The sequence below is a fragment of the Tursiops truncatus genome, chromosome 12, assembly GCF_011762595.2.
Source record: "Tursiops truncatus isolate mTurTru1 chromosome 12, mTurTru1.mat.Y, whole genome shotgun sequence".
NCBI classification, from domain to species: domain Eukaryota; kingdom Metazoa; phylum Chordata; class Mammalia; order Artiodactyla; family Delphinidae; genus Tursiops; species Tursiops truncatus.
In genome coordinates, this window is record NC_047045.1 from 87,936,300 (window position 1) to 87,951,865 (window position 15,566).

The following is a 15,566-nucleotide window of genomic DNA, read 5'->3' on the forward strand; positions in this document are numbered from 1 at the left end:
CACTTCCAGCTGGCCTCGCCCTTCGTCTGCGCTGTGAACCTGCCAGGCTGCCTCCTGCCCACACCAGGGAGCTCGGGTCTCCGGTCAGGGCAGGGAGGACAGACAGGCCCGAGGACTGGGGCTCAGTGAAGTGGAGGGTCTGAGAAAATATGTAAATTAACCCAGAACTTGACTCAAAACCAAATTCTAACTTTTTTAAAAAAAATTACAAATGGTGTTTTTTTTCACTTTTTCTCCTTTAATACTACTTTCTGGGTTTTCCAGTTTCACTGAGCGCTCAGAACAGCCCTCTGTACCTTTGCAGCAGTGAGATCCAAGCTCTTAGGACTCAGCATCCCTCACTGTCTCGGAATTCCCAAGGTAGAGCAGGGGACGGGGGTTGGAGGTCTGCCAGTGGGGCACCCAGCTGTGCCTGAGGACGGGTGCAGGTAACTGACTCATCCTTCAGCCCAGCGCTCCATCAGTTTGCTTTTGGGATTCCCTTAACGCACATCCTGGGGAGTGGAGGGGCTTTGATGGAGAAAAGGTAAGCAAGAGCACCGTGAAACGTGTAAGTAAAATCATCGAATGGCACTCGGGCTGTGTCTGGACGTGCTCGGAGGAGTGATGGACCTGACCTCTCAGCCGGGTGCCCGTCGCTGGCAAACAGGTCACTGTCCAGCGTCATGCGGCCTTTTGTCCAGCAGACACAGCAATGGACAAGGGTTGGGGCCAGTGTCCAGATGTCACTGTCAGAAATGTGGCCCAGAAGGTGGCTCTCAGCTGAGCCCTGAGGGTCTGGGAGGCAGCCAGGGGGGTGGGAGGGGGCTGGGAGCATCCTGTGCAGAGGACCACCCAACAGATGGGTGGGGGCCTCATTTGGGGCCCTGGAAGGATGCAGGGGGTGAGCGGAGCATGAAGGGCCCTAAGGAGGGCTGGGCAGCCAAGAGGAGGCTTCCCAGGTGTCAGAGCAGAGGTGCAGGCAGGCTCCTGGAGCAGCCCTGATGCTGGGCGGGGGCCAGGCTGGTGGTGCAGGTGTGATGCTGGGCGAGGAGGCCCTCGGCCTTTCCAGCTGTTCCGCTGACTCGTCTTCACTGCAAGGCCATATTCTCTCCTCCACCCACACCCTGGACGGGAACGGGGCAGCTGGCTTGGGGCTGGAATATGAGTTTTCCTTAAAATGTGAAAGAAGTACACGGCGAGCTTTGTGACAGGCGGCAGTCTCCCCCTGAGAAGGAGTGGCAGTGCCGGGAGCCTGTCCGCCCTGGAAGGTCCGACGGGCGTCCCACCCAGCGGAGGGACCCAGGGCAGTGGCCGTGCTTCCTCCCGGTGACGTCCTCCGTGTGCTGACCTCCGTCGGGTTGGCCTCGTTTGAACTGGCAGCAAAGCCGTGCAGCCTGGTGCCAGATCAAGGTGAGATGGGAGAGAAGCCCCATCACCTTTTCAGGACAGTGCCTTGGAGTCTCGGGCGACAGGTGCAGTTGGTCAGAGGAAGGGTGAGGCTTCTTCTCCTGGGAGAAGAGCAGAGATTAGGTCCCCTGAGAGTGGTGGGAACGGCTGGGCCCTGGGGAGGAGCTGGCGAGAAGCAGAGGGGGCTTTAACAGCCCATGTGGGGACCAGGCAGGGAGCTCATCACGAGGTCAGGTTAACGAGCGCTGTCTTCACAGTTGTGCCCGCGAGATGTGCGCTCAGGGAAATAAAAGTGAAACTGAGGCAACAGGACTTGTAAGAAGACCTGGCCAGGGGCACGATTACGCACGTGAACGTAACGTGGCTACTTTTCCACGTCATGCTGGAATTGTTTCATCTGGGCAAACGGTACGAAATTCGGAAGAGTGGTGCCCCTCCTGGACGGCCTTGGTCTCCTGAGGTTTCCCGTCACTCAGCCCCACTTGCGAGCTGTGGTAACCTGGGCTCTCCCGTGGACTGTCGAGTGGGGTCGATGCTTAAATACTTTGAACCAAAGCACGCGAGACTTCGGGTTAACTGCATCCCAGGAACCAAAACCTCAGAGCAAACGTAGCCACCGCGTGGCCGCCGCCTCCACGGCCTGTCTTTCAGGGAAGCCGCGTCCTGGGTGAGCCTGGAGGCCTGGGGACCGTGACAGGCGGTGACAGTGGCCCTCCTGTGGGACTCGCTAAATGACAGTGATTCATTCCCTGTGTTTGCCTCTGAATTATGAAGTGACCCGGAGACACCGTTTGTAGAGATGCAGGATGCTGGATTCCAGTCTCACGTATGTGGTTGAAATCATCCTCTCACAGCATTGCGGTGGCCGAGGACACGTCTCCCAGCCGCCTCGGAGAGCCCTGCGGGCCGGGGGGTGGGATGGCAGTCTGGCCTCTGCTCCCGCAGCCCGAATCCCCTCAGGGTCTTGCCGGGACTCCGTCTGGACAGTAGGCCCGGCGGAGGGAAGGCGCTGGCTTTTCCAGAAGCTTTGGTTTTCCAGAAGCTCTCTCCTTCTCTTCCCTTTAGTCTAAGAGGAGCATCCCCGATCTGTTTCGTCTCTCATTGTAGCTGTTCCTGGCTCCCTTGCCTCGGGTTTGCTGTCCTTCTCTGATAGACACTGTAGGTCCTGTCATGAGATACACTCGGATGTGGGATTTAGGACAACTCGGGCCTCTAGGACTTGTTTGGAAAAGACTGGAGGGACCTTGTGATGATGAGATCCTGCATGTGTGTCCCAAAGACAGGACGTCGCGGCTCTGGTGCAGGAGGACGCCTCGCTGCGGCCCCGTCTCTGGTCCTCAGAGGTGACTAGTGGTCACGGCAGGAGGACTTGGCCGGCCTCCCCGGGGGCGGTGGTCTCACGGTGCCCACCCATCCTGGGGGTCTGGGGCTCAGGGGCCACCACTCCGGCTGTGATTCCTGGATTTGCGGATTCTGGAGCGTTGGGTGAGCCACAGGCTCGGCCTCCAGTGCTGCAGGAGGCGGACTGTCCTTTTCTGTCACCACATGGGTGACCCAGGCTGCCCTGGTCACCTTGTCCCCCCTGGGGCTCTGGCAGAGAGTCCGGCTCCGGGGAGGGAAGCAAGGCCCCGGGCTGGACCAGCACCCCCAGGAGCCCTCCCTCCGCCTGGCTCTTCTCGGCGTGACGCCTGCAGCGAGCCTGTGCTTTGCGGGCCTTTGCTCTCTTCTGCCCCTCGCTCTCCACAAACACCAGCTCTTTCCCCAGGAGGCCTTCCTGACCCTGTGGTCGGTCAGGCCAACTCCACATGCAGGAGCAGAAAGCTAGGGGTCTTCAGTTGTATATTGTGTATACAATGTTGCATATTGTATGCATTCCCCATACACAATATACAACTGTGTATACAGTGTTGTATACACAATATACAACTGCTGTGTAGTTGTGTGTTCTTATTACCCTTCTCCTCTTATAACTAAGAGCTCGTTTGTTGGGTGCAGCTCGGGGGTCAGCACGATGCAGCGGTTTAACTTAGGGAGCTTGTGAAGGGCTCCCGCTGCTGTGGTTGGTAGCGTGGAGGTCAGGGTGGAGGTGACGTTTCCTGCGTCCAAGACCTTGTTCGCAGTGACACCCCCCTGCCCCGTGCTGACTCCCGCCCCTCCGCTCCCCATGCAGTGGGCGCTCAGTTCTTCCCATTTTGCAGATGAGGAACTTGGGACACGGGTGATTAAGCCAACCTGCCTGGGCTGGGTTGGCTCCTGGCACGAGGGCTCATGTAAGAAGGTGCTCTCAGCTCAGGTTCTGTTGAGTGAGGCACTCAGGCCAGAGGCTTGAGCCTGGCCAGCCACGGCCAGAGTGTGTGTGTGGCTGATTCCACTGGGTCCTCGGACGAGGACTCTGGGTCATGGGTGGGAAGCTTGCTGCGGCGTCTGCAGGGAACATTCCCCAAAGGGATCCTTGGAAGATAAGTTCTTGGAATTAGTCACATGTCGGACGACCCCAGGGAGGGCCGTGGGCGCCGTGGACCTGTGGCTGGGCCCTGGGTCGGGCTGTTTGCTGCCTGGGTGTTTGCCTAGGGGGTGTCCTGGCGGGAGCAGCCCCGAGTCTCCCGGGCTGTTCCTCCCAGTCCTTTCGTTTCCTTGTGTCTGAGTCACACGTAGCTTTCAAATAGCAGGTGTTTGGCTTTTATTGTCCTGATTGATCCATGTTTCTCTCGCTGAGATTTTAAACTGTTTAGAGACCCTTTGAAGATACCTTTTAATTAATTGTAAATAAGATAAAGTTCACTCTGGTTTACTGATAGCACAGAAGATTTTCTCAGGTGCACTTAACGTGCCTCATACTTACATGGCTACACCCATGCGATGCGTGCTTGAGACGCGTACAGTGAAACACCCTAGGGCTCCTCAAATGGAATAACCCCTAAACTCCAGTCCCCCAAGCAGTTTCTTAGGAAGAAATGACTGGATCTCCTTCTCAGGAGACTGGGGAATTAGAGGGAGCTTCTGGGGATCTGTTCATCAGCCCCTTCCTTTTATAAGGAGAGCCCTGAGGCCCCTGGCGGCTGGGGGTAGCCAGGTGTGCAGCCCAGGTGTCTGGACTCCGCGTCCCCCGATTTCTGACACCTGCCTCCGCTGGCTGAATGTTTAACGTGAAATTTAATGCCAGATTTTAACAAAAATGATTTCAGCATCTAAATCTTCCTCGTGTCCTACATTCATTATTATAAAGAACTGATTTTGGTGGAAACGTGGTAATAGACAGTGACACTACTGCTTGAAATTAACAGATGCAAGATTTTGTGAATGTCATTGTGGCTCTTCTTTGGAGAAACGTTGGGTACGTGACAAAGTAGTGACCTGTGCCCTGGAGGACGTAAGGAGGGGCTGGAGGAGCCCCTCGGACCCTGGTTCCGACTCTACGAGCCCTGCACGTGTCCCCAAGATGCCTTACGCGGTGTGTGGTTGAAAGGATAAGGAAAACCTAATTGCATCCCCGATGGTGTTGAGCCCACTGTGAATTTCAAAGAATTTCTTGTAAGATCTTAGGCGCTTTTTAGAGAAGACCTAAGAGCAAGGCATGCAGGGTAACTTGCGGGTGTGTCTCCCCTTCACTGGAGGCAAAGGAAGGGTTGATCTGGTGGCTTTTCATTTGGCTGTTGTGCTCCACGTCTAATGCTTCCTTTCGATATTTAGTGAGAACCTGATGTTGAGTTTCGGTGCAACTGGAAGCATTTTGGATGTTAACTAAAATCTTTGCTGTGGTAGCACCTTTCATGCAGTAGAATCTGCACCTTTAATTCCACAGAATCCATCTTTACATGGAGACCTACAGTTCTCATCGTTAAATTAGCAAATAATAGACACGTCCAATGGGAAGCTTGGCAAGAGGTGTTGGAAACACGCCCCCTCCCATGACGTCGGCTCTCCGCATGTGTATAGGGTGCTCAGGCCGTCCTGCTGTTTTCTAGGTGCTGGTACTTGAAGCTGTGATGTTCCAGGTCCAGGACGTGATAGGCATTGAGATGACACATTGGTTTCTCAGAAGGGTGGTCCTGTTGGCCACCACCCACCCCTGCTTTCTCTCGCCTGGGCACGGCTTCCCTTACAGGCGGTCCCATGGCAGGTTTTGTCCAGTTGACCAAGAGGCCTGAGCTGTGCCCTGCCCACACCCACTCATCCTCTGATTCCCCCCTTCACTGTAGGCCTGAGTGACACGGGTCCCCAGAGCCCATCAGGGTAGCCTGCTTCTTGGGTAACCTAGGGATCCAGTGCCCTGAAGTGTAATGAAGTTCGTGCCGATCGACCTACGATAGGTTGTCCTCGGGGAAGCTTGGCTTTGCCGTGAGTCAGGAACGCACTGATGTCTGCGGATTGAACGGTCCTTCCTCTGCGAGACGTGCTCCCTCTGTCCCAGGCCTTGCCCAGGTGGCCTTGGTTTGAAGGTTTGGGGCTCCTCAAGCTAGGGCTGGGCCCTGTCCTCCCTCCCAGCGGGTCCCTCGTGGCCCAGGCCTCGCCTGCCCCGTCCAGTCATGGTGCTGGACACACGTGAGGCTCCCACTGGGGCTCTGATGACCGACTCCAGTGCCCACCAGGGACGGTAGGGGAGAGGAGTGCACGGTGGGCTCAGAGGACATGGGGGGAAAGGCTCACTGAAGAGGCACCAGTGTGGGACAGACCTGAGCTCAGGTGCTCCCTGGCTGTCTTGTGCACCCAGGCTGTGGTGTCCTGACACTGCGAGGCACTGAGAACAGGAAGTACCCTTGGAGAAGGGCCAGGTGGGTGATGGGGAAGTAGGAGAAACTGATCTTCCTGCAGTAGCCAGATTCAGATGACCTCGTTGCAGGTTACCTGTAATAGTACAAAGCCGCTGGTACAAAGGTCCCCATGTTCATCTGAGGGTGCTCTTTGAGTCCCATTCCTGCGGAAAACAGACGTGGGACCCCAGGGACATGTGCTTCTGAGTCCTTGTGTCCTCAGGGGGTCACCACCGCCCTCCCCGTCTACCCAGGCCTCAGGTTCTCTGCCTTAAAATACTCCACTGACCCAAACCAGAAAACAGAAAATATCAAAATGCAGGGGGAAATGGCCTGCATAATATTAAATAACGCGCCCCTTTTCTCCCCCTATATTTACCGTAAGGATAATCTCATCTTAGCACATGGACACGTTCGTCGTGAAGACATCAAGCTGAGGTGCTTTTGCAGTTCTCGGCAGAGTGAAACAGGGTCGGTGGTTGAGGTGGCGTCTGTTGACGGTTCTGCGTTCTAGCAGACGGGAAGAGTGTTCCCTAGTGATCTAAAGGGAAAAGCCGTGATTTCGAGTGGTTGAGAGGTTCCTAAAGTCCGGTAGTTTGATTTTTCCATTTGATGCATGTAGAGGGCTGAAGGCATCTGATATCAGAATATGAAGGGACGTGAGGACTTGGGGAAGGAACGTGGCCCCAGAAGGAGGTAAATTTGATGAAATGAAGTGAGGCGGACAGGCACCTTCATTTGATGAAATGAAGTGGACAGGCACGAAGAAGATTAATGTCCTGCTGGGTAATACCCTGCACTCTGGGAAAGCACCGAGCTGAAACCTTTTGTCTTTCCTAACACTTTTCAGACGACCTCAGGACACGGTAGAGGGCCAGGCGGGGCCCCAGGGCGTGTGCTCAGATGGCATCACCCGACGGGGTGGCACGAGGGTGGGGACGGAGACTTCCCCTGGTGGGGCCGGCGAAACAGAGCTGGGATTGGGCTCTGCCGTGCGGCAGTTTATCCCTGGTGTTTAAAATCTGCTTCCACGTTGATAACAGCTCTGGGAGCTGGCCCTGCAGTTAATTCCTTCCTAGACAATTAACTGTCATATGTCCAAAATCCACCCACAGGGCCGCTGTCCAGGGCCGTCTGGGTGTGTTATTGTCATTGTGGAGCAATAGACAGGTTCTCCAAGAAGGAAACCAACACTTGGGGGTGATTAGCACGTGACCGGCTCAGACATAATCAGTTCTGTGAATATTCCGTTCCCACTGTTTTCTAACCTACCTGTTCCATGTAAGGTTCAGAAACCCAAGTGCCAGATACCACTGGCACGATGTACCCACCAGCCACAAGTAGACGGCCCTGCAGATATCCTGTATCCAATGTGTAACAGACTGTTACACGTTGATTATTGAACTTGTAAGTAGTCCTATGTTGCAGGTTTCCAGATTTCCCTCCAGACCGTACTAGTTAACTTTACTCTACCATCATAGAAAAGGTATCTCTGGGATAACTTTGTGTTAAAGAAAATCGTTTGGGAAAAGAATAAAGAGCATGAAAGTACCAGAGAGCGAAATTGCAGATAAGCTCCCCAGAAGCCTGAAGTCCCTTCAAGCTAATCCCAAGGTGGATTAGCTGCCGTTGTGCGGTCAGGTCACCCGGACCCCAAGGGTGCTATGGTCTGCGTAGACGGGACCAGTGCTCTGAGGAGGGCGAGGGCTCCCCAGCCCACAAGAAAGCCCGGCCCGAAGGGTGGGCTGCTTATGTCTGGAAGATGCCCTCCCCATCACTGCATTTATCAGCGCTAGCTGCCCGCCCCCATCACAGGAAGGGAACCCACTAGCTTGCCAGTGTCTTGCCGCTTCATTTATTCTGCAAAAAAGTAAGCTATTTGCCAAAGCTTCAACATGCTCATTCTTTTCTATTTTTAATAAAAATGATTTTCCCCATGGGTTTATATACTTTCTACTCAGGAACAAGCGGGCATAAATCCGGCAGCTGTCACTTTGCGGAGTCTTTGTTAAAAAATTCTTTTGGTTCCAGACCGAAGGCCAGCTTGCTCTTAACTTCCGGACACTTCTGAGTCCCCCTGCAGAAGTGCTGGGCTCCCCGTGGAGAGATGTGCTCCAGTTGTCAAGGTGCAGACGCTGCTGGGCCGTCAGCTGAAAGAGGGTTTGTGGTCAGTGCCACCTGGGGCAGAGGGTCACTCGGCTGCCGGTGGACCGGTGACCTCATGGCTCTGTGAGCTGTAAAAACCGCACTCGTTTCTCACCTCGACATTCTCTGTTCAAAGGACATGTTTTGTGAAGCCTGATATGAAATGAGATGAAGTTGGGGTCCTTGGGAGAGTGGGGTGTCCCCCGAAGCCAGCCGCCTGGGCTGAATTCGGGGCCTGTGGTGTTGGTGGGGAGGGGCTGAAAGGACCTCTGGGCAGCGTTGGAGGGAAGGGTGAACGTGACCGTGGCTGGGTCGCCACCTGCTGGATCTGTGAACCAAGAGGCCACTTTTCTCATTCAGAGTCAGGGAACCAAGGTCTGGAGGAGAAAGCACGTTTTCGGGTCCTGTGCACACGCCCTGCGTGTGCTTCCGGCCGTTGTCCCAAGGATGGACTCTTCACCCCTGGATGTGGGCGCACATGCCCTGTTCACCCCTGTGTGGGTGAGGCTCCTACAACCCCCTGCGGCTGCAGCCTTCCGTCCTGAGCCAAAGGTTCAAACCGAATAGGACTTACGTCTCGTCCGCGCGTCTCATGGCAGGTGAACTAGGCTTAGCTCACCTTGTTGTGAACAGTTGAGTCTTACTGTCAGATGCCCCCCTCCTGAGTTTATCCGGACCTTTCCTGTGGACCAGGGCTGCTTTTCCTTTTGATCTGCTGAGCATGGTATTATTCTTATTTAGACTTTGCTTAAATTCAATGTGACGCCTGTTATGTGAAAGGGTTTACTGTGTCTGTGATGAAACTACGGCAGAAGGTTGTAAGCTAGTCTGTGTTTCTGACGAAGCGCCACTAATTATGTTTTTTTGTCGTTTAATGGATGCATTTCATTGGTAATTATTCCTGAAAACCACTCCAGGAAGCTGGTAGGTTTGCAGCCTTTGACATTCCCTGGCTTAACTAAGACACTCCCTGAATCAGTATCAACAACACAGAAGAAAATGAGGAGCTGGAAACAAAGTGCTTGGAATACTGACCCGTGTTTGTCTCCAGGCAGATAAATGAGAAGCTCTGGGGCTTTCACGTCCCAGAGGCTGAGAGCAGATATGGAACGTGTGAGGTCAGGGCCCTGAGGGTCCTGCCGTGATTCTGGGAGCCGAGGTCCTGCAGGGAGGGACGCCACTAAAATCACTGAGCGTTGGTGCTGATGATGAAGTTTTCTAACTGCAAAGCTCACGTCTGCATCACAGGCTACATGTGTCCCAAGCGCTGTATTAATATTTTAACAAGTCAAGCAGTTTTATTGATGATTCTGCTCTCCCGTGTCTCACGTAGTCAGTAGAGTCTTAGAAGTTAGCGTTTTGTGCTGATCGCATAATGCGGGTCTGGCTGCCCTTCCCTGGTGGCCCTGCTCATCCCTGGGCTCGGGCTTCCGCTGCTCCAGGACCAGAGCAGGGCCAGGGCAGCCCCCAGGCCTCCCAGGGGCCACGCTTCCTCTCCCTAACTGTGGGCTGGCTCTTCTGCGGCCCGACTGCCAGAAGGATCTTATCCCGGGGTAAGAGCTGTGCCTTCCAGGGTTGGTCTCTGCTTACGCCCTGCCTTATTCTCTCGGAAATCCCAGAGCAGAGCATTCCCCAGTGAGGCACATTTGGCAAGACCGACAGCAGGCAGGTTTTGCGAGGGGTAATTGAGCGTGTTTTGTAAACAGGTCCTGGGTCACTAGTTTATATAAACATGAAGATTTGGTTGGTTGAGCGTAGAAGAGCAGTAGGATTCTAAGGGTCGGGATTTGAATACAGAAGCAATTTTCTAGACCTTTCTTTTTGTAAACCGTGTCCTGAAATCAATAAACTAGCAATTCAGAGCATACGCAAGTTCAGACCGGTACCAAAAGCCAACTCGCATGCCTTTGTGGTAAAAATAAGCAGGGCATTTGGCCCCTACTGGCTTCGCTGGCCACTGCAGATGGCATTTCAAAGACAAAGACCGTTTACCACATTTGAATGTTGCCAAGATTCCCAATGTGCAGTCTCATTAGAAATGCTTTCTCATCTCTTCAAGAAAATTGAATGGAAATTTCCAGTTCATTCAATGAAATTGTGCTTATGTCTCTTCTCCTTGTCTTTGGGATGGAGGACTAAATTAGAAACAATAATTTTCTCTGAGCTTGATCTGTTCATAGGAAATACATACGGAATTTTAAATATATTCATTTTCTCAAAATTGGCCTTTCTCAGTGACCGTGTGTGTGATTTCGTGCAGAGTCTCTCATAGTGCGAGTCAAGGCTGACCACCCACTGTGCCAGGCAGAACTGTGGATTTGCACCCGCTCTCGGTCCCGAGTGAAGGTCTGCAGGGTAGAGACATGCTCTGTTTGAAGCAGAATCTCCAATGATCCTTAAGGCCACCAAAGGTTGAGAATCACCGACTTACCTTAGTTCTGTGGAAAGTCTTCTAGATGTATGGCATCTTTTCTTTTTCAAGGAAAATGATCTGCCTGTTAACCGGTTTTGCCGTATCTGTATAGTTTATTGTTTAAAAAAAATCCGATTTTTAAACTTGGCCACCTGTGGCATGACTTTATTTTACGTTGAACGGGGATGGCCAAACTTGGAAAGATGTTTCTATTCCAGTATCCGATAAAGTGTTTCTCTGACCTTTTATTTCTTAATGAAGCCATAGTTGTTGCCTCTGAGGACACAGAGGCCAAGACCCTGAAAATTAGCGAGGAGTCTGAATTTTCTCTTCCATGGCCGTTTGAGGCACTTCCGGGATAATTTTTACCAAAATATCAAAAAAGAAAAATACCAAATGTGAGATGCTGAGAGTTCATCATATATACATTCTGTTGTATCTACTTTATTTTATAATAATACTGTGATTTCCACTTTACAAATCATCCTTAAAAACCTTGAAGATATGTGATGCATGTTGTAGGGTGGACCACAGACTCCCACCTTGGATCCTGGGTGTGGGCTGTTCAGGGTAACCCTGCCTCCTGTTTGTGGGCAAGGAAGTTTCCACATCAAGGTGATTTTACCTTCGGGCATCTTGATTTGCTACTAACAGTATAAGCCTTTTGCCAAACAGATATCATCATAGATCTCGTCGCTCATGAGACAGCAGACATACAGGCATCCTGCCCTCCAAGGTTTGAATGAGGCCAGTCTGCAGAAGGAGGTCACTGTCCTAGGAACAAAGCCAGTTTTCCACATTCCATTTTTCACAGCTACTGTAGGGTCAGTGGAGAAGTCCTCACAGCTTTTTCAGAAGGCCAGGACCGGAGTGTGTGTTGTGTGTTGGGAAGCGGTTCCCTCGCCTCTGCTCTGCCCCAGACGGTCTCCTCTGTCCTGTGAGCATCACGGGCAGGCGGGCGGGTGACCTCAGGGCACCTGGGCAGGCAGTGACTCGTGTACCCAGACAGGCTTCAACTCCCCCCCGGCTCTTGCCCAAGACGGCAGGACTCTCTGTCTTCTGGAGGAAACGTGCTTTGGCGTGTGGGGTTGTCAGTCCAATCTCGACACCTCAACGTGACTATAGTCCAGGTGCTGCCAGGTTCTGGGGGGCGGGGCAGGGGCCAAGGATGGCGGCCTGCTGAGCAGGTGCCGGGGGGGGGGGGCGGTGTCCGAGATGTGAAGTCCTGCGCTCTCACCTGGACAGTGAGATCGCGGGTTCAGAGGTCAGGGCCCACAGTCACAGCGATGTGATTCCTTGCTGACCGGCTGGGCTCCTGTCCTGCATCACAGCCCTTCTTGATATTTGGGTCCCTTTAGTGAGTCTGGGGGCTCAGCACCGACCCTTCCCGCCTCCTCTCCCAGGTGGAGAGGACGGCCTAGGCCTCTCGCGCTTCTCCTGAAGGAGAATGCTGCGTAGACCCCGAGTCTCCCTGAAGCGGCCCCCAGGCGCCAGCTGGCTGGATTGCGCAACCTTTGGAAGTTCGCGGAGCTGTGCGGTAGGGGCCACGCGGCGGGCCCAGGACCTGGCGCTCAGGGGACAACAGGGCAGCTGGGAAGTGGGTGTGGCGTGTCCAGCCCTGCCCCCTGGGAACTGGGCGGTGGGGGCCGTGCCCGGCTGATGGTCCTTCACCAGTTCATGCTGTAGGTAGGGAGTGTCCTGTAACGGGGGTGAGTGCACCCCCGTGAGTGTGTGTGTCTGTGTCTGAGCACCACACACACTTACAGCCCAGGCCTCGTCAGGATCGGGGTGCCGCGTGTGCCCCCCGCACCGTGTCCACACCCCTGGATTGGCTGAGGCCTCCTTCCCACGCATGGGCACCTAGCGGCATGGGGAGGGGCAGCAGGTGGCCGGGAGGAGGGCGGCCCGGCTGGGCCACTGTGCCGCCCTTCCTGAGCGTTGGCTCTGTGCGTCTGTGCCCAGGGGAGGGTGATGCTAACGGCCCCCTGGGCCCCGGTCCTGAGTTAGGGGGGCTTTGGGGCGCCTTGGATGAGTGCACAGCTTCCTTGTCACCAAACATCCTGCTGGCCGCCGTGGCCGCCACCCGCTCCTGGATTGTGTCCCAGCGCTGCCTGGTCTTTTGTGTCCTCCCCTCCCGTGCTGAGCTCTCTCTGTCTGTCTGCCTGGTGCTGGGTGGGGCCCTCTGGCCTCCCCACACCCTCCCTCCTGGTAAAGCCGCACCACACGTGCCGTTTAATACCACCTGCACTCCAGGTGTTTCCAAGTGTCTCTGTCCAGCCAAACTCCAGACGTAGTCCCACTGTCTCCCTGGTCTCTGCGTGGCTGAGGCCGCCGTGCACAGTCACACAGGCTGCGCACTGCACAACTCTGCGGGCGTCATGCGTATGTGTGACAAAGCATGTGACCAGCCTAGGGTCACGGCCCAGAAAGCATTAGTTATCGGCGCCGTTGTTGGATTTAGAAAACGTGGAGCAAGTGACCAGGTATCAGCTACGCAGCTCAGCTCCGGGGCATCTTAACTCTCAGCACTTAGCCATGGTTGCATCTGAAGAGGCTCAGGGTGTGGAGTGCGGCTTCTTAAGTTGCTGGGATGTATTAAAGTGTTACTTTTAAATGATAGAAAACTAGCTTCTAGCCATAGGACTAAGGATTCAGATACATCTTTAAAGAAAAGAGAATGTAGGATAGATGTAACTGTAATTTCAGATTCGCTTACTTTATGTTGAGTCGACACTCATGGTACAGAATTTCATCCGATAGTTTCCCGTGTAAGAAACCCCAGAGAGACTGGAATCGGAAAGGTCACATCCTGGCTCTGTCGCTGGGTGACTTTGGCCCGTTAGCCTCTTCAGCTCTTGGTCACCACCATGAATGCGATGCTGCTCTGGGCAGGTTCCGGGGAAGCTCCAGGGATGGCCCCCGGGAAAGCCTTTTCGCCCCTCCAGACGTGGATGACGGTCACTCGTTTACTTGTTTATTCCTGAGACGTCTGTGAAACGACCGCCACGTGCCCGGCGCACGCAGAATCGCCGGATGGATAGGCTCCGCCCATCTGGCTCCAGCCTGTGGCTCTCAGGGGAGTGCCCGCTGTCCCACCCACCAGTCGGATGTGCAAACCAGTGGCCAGTCCTGTAAGAGGTCCAGGGAAGCCTTGGGGAGAGGAGACGAGGAGCCTGCTGGGAAGGGGATGGGCAGGAGGCTGAGGTTACGTGGGGGGCGGGGAGAACCCCGGGAGGCTCCCAGACCCGCCGCACACAGCCACCCGGGCTGGGAGGCTCGGCGCGGGAAGGACAGTGGCCGGGCCGGGAGGAGGTGAAGATACACCTCAGAGGTGCTGCAGTTCAGGTCCAGGCCACCACAATAAGGCGACTATCACGACAAAGTGAGGCACATATAGAAGTGATGTTTACCCTACACTGTAGCCTATTAAGTGTGAAGTAGTACATCTAAAAAGGCAACATGTGCACTCTCATGAAAATACTTTATTGCTAAAAAAATACGAACCATCATCTGAGCCTTCAGGGAGTTGCAGTAGCAGCATCAACGATCACTGATCACAGAAACACAACAAATATGATGCTAACGGCAAAGTTTGAAATATTTCGAGAATTACCAAACTGACGCAGAGACACAAAGTGAGAAAATGTTGTTGGAAGAATGGCGCTGATAGCCTTTCCTGATGCAGGGTTTCCTCAAACCCTCAATTTATCAAAATTGCGGCATCCACACGGCACAGTAAACCACAGTCTGCCTGTACCGACCAGAGGGGTGAGGCGCAGGCAGGAGAGAGGGGGGGTGGGCTTGGAGAGGGTGGGGGCAAAGGGGTCGGGGCGTTGGTCCCTCCAGGCACGTAGAGGTCATCCATGGTGGGGCTGGGGCCCTTGACCAGGTGGACAGGTGGGAGGAGGGGAGGTTTGGGACAGGGTGACCTTGAGGTGTCAGGATGTGATGACTGCTGTCTGCTGAGTGACCGTGCACATTGACCCTTCACAGGTTTGGTGTCCTTAAACCTCCTGCCAGTGCCCTGGAGAAGGGATTGTTGTTTCAGTTTTAGGGATGCAAGACACACAGGTGGGAAGTCCAGGAATTTAAGTGTTTCTGATCCAAACTGTTTTATTTTGTTTTTAGCTGTCCTAAACTGTGCAGAGGGCAGCTGGAAGTACACGAGAGTCTTGACTACATTTCAGAATCGGGGGAGTCAACACAGACACGGTGGTGATAGTCACGGTGGAAATTTGTTTTCGATCCCCGGTTTTCGTTATATGTGATCAGTCACTCATTAGACGAGAAAGTGACATCTAAGCTTGTCCGAGGGGCATAGAACACGTTTTCTGTGTCTTGTTAGGTGTTTGGGGTATTTACTTTCTGCTATTGTTTTTCATAATTCATTCTTTTTTCTTTCTTTACTATTGACGTGTCTATTTGGGTGATGGGCATATAGTTATACATTTTCAGTAGGTTTTAAGTGTTTTATAAGTTAAAAATAAAATACATAAAACGTAATTTTTCAAAAAGTAGCTCAGGTCCACTATAGAAATTTGAAAATAAAAGAGCACATGAGGAAAGTACCAGTTTCCTGTAATACTGTTGCCTAGAAATTAAACAGTGATACAACTTTGCAGTACTGACATTTTGCAATCTTTCCTCTAGGCTGTGTGTGTGTGTGTGTGTGTGTGTGTGTGTGTGTGTGTGTGTGCTGGATATGGTATATATGTATATGTGTGTGTGTATGTAAACGTGGGATCGTGTTCTACATTTCCATTTTAAATAATTTTGTTTAAAAATATGTTCTACCTCTTTTATATGATTTTTAATGGATTAACACATTTCTGTTGTATGGATTTAGAGTAACTTGTTTATCCAAACCT

The 15,566-nt window shown here is 53.2% G+C and overlaps 1 protein-coding gene and 1 long non-coding RNA gene across 6 annotated transcripts in view; both read left to right on the top strand.

The window, feature by feature from the left end:
* The window catches only part of SMOC2 (SPARC related modular calcium binding 2), a 149,854-nt gene that overhangs the window by 10,579 nt on the left and 123,709 nt on the right, over positions 1 to 15,566 (top strand). The window lies entirely within an intron of this gene.
* LOC117307532 (uncharacterized) lies at positions 3,977 to 15,317 on the top strand. The gene is made up of 2 exons (XR_004521309.2): positions 3,977 to 11,313; positions 14,827 to 15,317. It is a non-coding gene; the product is annotated as an uncharacterized lncRNA (long non-coding RNA).